General features: G+C 33.7%; 1 protein-coding gene across 1 annotated transcript in view; it reads left to right on the top strand.

Annotated features, from left to right (window-relative positions):
- Window positions 1–1,058: 1,058 nt before the first annotated feature.
- Window positions 1,059–6,000, top strand: part of LOC142979536 (neuropeptide CCHamide-2 receptor-like) — a 93,564-nt gene continuing 88,622 nt past the window's right edge. Inside the window, exon 1 of the mRNA XM_076124490.1 lies at window positions 1,059–1,495. The gene's annotated coding sequence lies outside the window, so the exon portion shown is untranslated. The remainder of the gene's footprint in view (window positions 1,496–6,000) is intronic.

Raw genomic sequence — 6,000 nt, 5'->3', positions numbered from 1 at the left:
ATATTGAGATTTATGAAGTCTGTTTGGTATTATATTAAGTCGTATTTCTTATTTGATAGTCTAGGGTATTCTATAGCATGTTTTCCTTCACACACATTTGACATTTATTACTTAGAAATAGTTCCTGCGGAATACGCTAGGGGCGCTGATTAGGGCTTCATACAAATTATTCCATAAAAAAATCTCAGTAGTAATTCGATTGGCAACAATTGATAGTGGTAAATAACCATCCTTCAGATAACCGAGAAAGATATTATTTTCAGATTCCAAATCGCACCCTTACATTTAGATGACACATTAACATAACAACTTAAAAACGCCTTAAATTCTTAGAAAAAGTATTAAAATCTGAAGCCATTGTTAGTTGTGCACAAAAATATTTGAAAGAAAGCCATTGTACTCGTATAAGTCTCACGTCACCCCAAAGTAGAGAAAGTTAAAACTCCATTCGTATTGTTCAACAATACATTTATTTTATCGTCCGTATAAAATATTTCCTATTCAATTTCCCCGTACTTTCAATAGGGCTCAAGTTCAGTGTGCATTCGAGTAACAAAACTTTTCCGAAACACATATTTTACCGCGAAAAGTTTACTCACTCGTATTTATTACAATTCACAAAGCGCAGCATTTTCAAACTTTGTAACTAGTTTTTAAAACCAACAATTCTTTTACTTCACAACTTTTAAATAATATTTTATTATGACAACAATATGTACAACATGTCATTAAAACTCGAAATACATTTTTCTGTAATTAATGGCCAGTCTCAGTCAACGCTCGAAATTCTAATGTTTATCTATGACGAACATAATTTACGACACCCGAAGGAAATATCTCGTAAAACATTTTTTACGTCGAACCAGCTGTGAGCTAGCGGCGATGGCACATAGCTAATCAGCCACCGAGTTTCTGCAGTCGGTGTTGAAAAGATGCATTCTAAAAGCCTTCTGCACTCATCTCCGCCTTTTAGGCCGGATTATCTTGGTCCCGAACCATGCGCATTACTCCTATTTCGTGCGAGTACGAGTTGCTAACTCCAGTCCATTCAGTGAGACTCCCCCGCGTGGTCGCCTCTTTACTGACGCGTCAGAATGTTCGCAACTTTGAACGCAGCGTGTCTTCGCTACTTTACCGAATTTCAACATCGATTATTTCCAGTATCGAATTCGATGTATTCCAATATTAAAATTAATAAGCAGTTTTAATTTTAAATTAAAAGAAAAGTGCGTGCGTGTGTGTTGAGTGAGTGAAGTTAAAAACTAAGAATAAAACTTTTACGAAATAGTTTTTCTTATAAAAATTCAATGATAGTACTAAATTGTTTTAAGTCTTTGATCTCGTAAATTAATATTTGTCGAAAGCAGGTACTTTAAATGCTATTTTGGTTGGAGTGCGGAAAGTTTGTTAGCTTTAGATGATTTATGATGCGGACGACACCGCAGAGTTGGCGGTTCGGAAAATTTTAATGCTTCGTAATTGACGTGTCTTTCGGTAAGTAACAAAGCTGGAAACGACTTAAAATTTATTGTTTTAATTGGAGAAGGATGCTGAATTGTTCGAATTGACATAATTTGAAAGGAATTCCTAAGATTGTCCGACAATTTAGTTACAACGTCGTTTACGAACTAAATGGTTCTCAATGACAAATTTAATTAGAGTTAGTCAAGAAATAGCTCTGTACAAACTATTATTAAAGATTTAGTCTCTACAATTGATACAAAGCGACATTTGAATTATTGATAAGCACCTTTGACATTCATATTTGGACGTTTACATTAATAAACAACGTACAACACACGGATAAAAGATTCATATCTCGAACAAGAGGAATAAAACATTCGAAATTATGAATAGTTTTCTATGTACGAATTTAAAAGAGCTGTCTTTTTTATGACCCGTGTAAAAATAGGTACAGGAAACAAAACGCGACGGCTATATTACGGTGCTGCATAAAAATACTTTTTTCTCAACGTCCGACATTCGCCTTGCACTTGGCCTATTTACGGGAAAATCTCGCATTTGCAACGTGTAACGGTAATGCGTACATGAGAGTAACATATTTTTCGCTATAGAACGAGAATTAAAGCATTTATACTTTTGGAAACAATACAAAACGTTTGCCGTAATGGTGAAAATAGTCACGAGATATAAAAAAGTTATCTTCAGTGAAACGTATTGATTGGTTAATAGGTAGCTACTTCGATAAAAAGTTGAATCGTGTGAGGTGAAAAATATAATAGCGTCACAAATGAGTTCCATTACCGTCTTCAATTGTTTGTTACATTTGACCATATAAATTCATGTGGTTAATATTTTACTGAACAATAAAGTAGGTAACATTTATGCCAAAAAGTATGAGTAAGTGGGCGTTTCGGAAAATGGTTTCTACTCATTTACCTGCCCTTATATTAAAGGCATAATTATAATATGTCCATACATACATAAAATCACGCCTTTTCCCAAACAGGTAGGCTGAGACGAAAGAACGCGATGCTACGATCCTTAAAAACTTACCTTGCTTTATTCACATCCATACATCTTGTCATACAGGACCGCCGGTTACGATAACTACGCATACGACTTTAATGATATTATGTACTACTAGCTGACCCGTGCAACTTCGCTTGCATCACATAAGAGAGCCATGATTTTTCCCGTTTTTGTAACATTTTTCACTGGTGCTCTGCTCCTATTGGTCGTAGCGTGATGATAAATGGGCTATTTAACACTGGAAGAATTTTTCAAATCGGACCAGTGGTTACTGAGATTAGCGCGTTCAAACAAATAAACAATCAAACAAACAAACTCTTCAGCTTTATAATATTAGTAAAGATTGTACTCAGATCTAATCTAATAAATGATATCAAATCTAAAACTATAGTTGATGAAGTGTTTCCTATTAATATAAAATCTCAAGTTATTTTATTAAATAACTGAGACAGAAAATATGATATTATATTTCAGACTCAAATGAATTTCTGAATAAAAACAGTAGCTCAAAGTGATTCATTATTGTTATAACTATAAACTAGTTGAAGGTTTCACTAGTTATTAATATGTTTTGTAACAACATGATATAACAAAACTTAATTTATAAAATACATGTTATTTAGGGTTTTCAATTTGAAACTGATGTTAAATAGCCTTTGTTATCAAATTCTCAGTAAAAGTACCAATGTAAATGTAAGGTAATAATTATATAATGTACAAATACGATGACATTAAATCCAAACTAATATTATAATTGCGTAAGTCTGTCTCTAACATTCTCAGGACTGAAAAGCTAAACATATTTTGATAAAAAATACTAAGGCTCGTTGTATTATAATATAACGTGTACAAGTCGCAAGAGTTTAAAAAAGTAAAAAATTATGGGTTTTGTTATTTGCCATTCATAGACTAACACCGTTAATGGCGAAACACGGGTGTATTTCATATACTTTAGCCTACACCTAAGGGTACCGTTATCATCATCAGCCTGAGGCGCTCGTAGCCACTTGCGCACACCGTTCGGTAAACGATCTGTGGGTTAAGAAAACCTTGGCGCGGTCATTCCATAGATGGGTGACCGCATAGTGGTATTTGAACAGGGCGTCTCCGTGTTTCGGAGGGCACGTAAAAGTCGGTACCGGTTGTTGTCTACTAAGATAACAGTCGTTAAGCCTCGTCAAAGGCCTTCGGGCGGCTTGAACAACTTTGACACTAGGTTGACCACTAACCATACAATAAAAAGAAGAAGATCATCAGCCTAGCCTTTTTTCCAACTATGTTGGAGTCGGTTTAAACCTAGAGTATAATAAGCGTTATATTATGTACGTATGTATGTAAAATTGGTTTACACGTGGCACAGTCGTGCAACTTATATAAAAAGACGTTGTTTCAGCTGAAACAATCAAAAACAATTGAAAATGCAATTCATTCATACTAATAACCATTATTAAGAATAAGAAAGTAACTTTGAATCACATTTCACAATTCTATTCAAATCTATTGAACTTAAAAGTGTAAAGTTAATACGAAATTGATACACGTATGCAATGTTTTCTTTAAATTCTTCATAATGGCTTTTTCATTTTAGGTATGATGGAAAAATAATATGGTTACAATTGAAAACCGTAAACGCAAAAATCAAGTAAATTTTTAACATCTTTTGGAATTACTCGAATTCATAGTTAAATGGAAAATCTAAATGTATAATCTGTTTGTTCATCTGTTACACTTTCATCGCTAAAACACTAAACCGATTGCGATAAAATTATCACGGAGCAAGTGAAAAGTAATTGTTGAAAATGTAATTGTATGATTATATTTTTCCAGAGGTCATAAAGACAGGCTTTCATTCAATAATCGTAAAATTACTCAGCTTTTATCAAAATGTTATTACTTAAATATTACTTTCCCCTCAATTAAGGAGTCAACGTACTACCTTTATATTTCAACGCTAATCAAAATAACAATTTATTACCAACAAGCACGCAAATAGATGAAAAATGAATTAATACAGAAAAACGCAGCACACAAAGGAATTAAATTATTGATTAACTAACGACACCACCCGACTTTAGCCAGATATAGTACGTTTTTTTTATTACATGGTCCTCCATCCAATTTGGTCCAGTTGTCCTAAAGTTATTAAAAGCATGATTATAATATTATTAGGTCCATACGTACATTCATAGAAGTAAATAAAACAACGCCTTTTTCCCATAGGGATAGGCAGAGCCATGAGCCGTTAAATGTATAATGCCTGTATACTTATTCAGGCATATATGGGCATACATTTCTATGATTCATTTTTATTTCATTATGAACAAAGCTTGAAAATCGAGAACGTCGTTCTTCGTCCCTTTACATAACCTTTAATTGGCTAAAGAAGTTTGGAAAAAAAAAATAATCCCATTAAAAAACCAACATTTTCAGTCGGTGGTAATCCTATTACTTATTTTGTTACAGGAACACGAAAGAGACTTCCATATTTCTTGAAGTTCCATTATAATTTACATACATACAAATTTTCAAGCCCGATATACCTACTCAAAAGTGTAAACAGAGATCTTTCGCCATAAACAATGTCAGTCCCATGTAATAAGGTGCGAGCCTATTACCATAGACCGCACACGTTACCAAACTCCGGACTACGATTGAGAATAATCTAATGTTAATTAGTAAAAGACCAATAGCACTTTGTTCGAGCTGGGAATTGAAACTTCGAAGTCAATTCTCTCCAACTATCGACTACCGACAACCGACCTGTCATCAAGAAATTTTGTATGAAAATCTGATCAGCGCCTCTGACGGGCGTCGGAGAAACTTTTTTGGCAGTACATTCTAAATGTCAAAATGCCGATAGCTGGCCGGTTGTCGGTAGTCGATAGTGGTAGAGAATCGCGGTACAGCATTTGGCTACACTACCGACCGCTCTACAGTGGCAATTTAATCTATCAGTATTTTTAGTACTATCATTACAATATGACGTCATCAAATCTAGTGCTGTCCTCCTCTGAAAAGCAGTATTACCTTCAAATGAAACTGCCTTTGAATCAAACGGCATGGAAAAAGTAGAACTACCTTGATTTCCCTCGTGACGTCATCATAGAGTAGTCCGTGGATTGCCTAACAATTAGTGTGCCTGTAAATATTGAAATATGATGTTAGGTATTTATTTGATTATTGTCACGGAGTATATTGTAACGTTACTATATTTTATTGAATTGTATGAATTAAGTGCTTACGAATAAAGCCAATCCTCTGATCTGATTACAATTATTGAGTAACCTATAGAATATAATGCATTTTTATAATTATAGTCCCAAAAATCTAAACATTAATGTATACATGTAGAATGTAGATGGTACTAAGTTACGTCACAATAAATAGCTTAACCCATAAAATATGAATCTAAATAAGTATAGAAATGGTACCTTAAAATAAATAATTAAACTTATATTAGGTTTGTAGTAACAAATTCAGGGAACTAAGACCAATACTATAGCGAAA

This window comes from Anticarsia gemmatalis, chromosome 16 (assembly GCF_050436995.1).
Source record: "Anticarsia gemmatalis isolate Benzon Research Colony breed Stoneville strain chromosome 16, ilAntGemm2 primary, whole genome shotgun sequence".
Classification (NCBI taxonomy): Eukaryota; Metazoa; Arthropoda; class Insecta; order Lepidoptera; family Erebidae; genus Anticarsia; species Anticarsia gemmatalis.
Note: the sequence above shows the minus strand (reverse complement) of the source record. Positions and strands in the feature narration are given on the sequence as shown.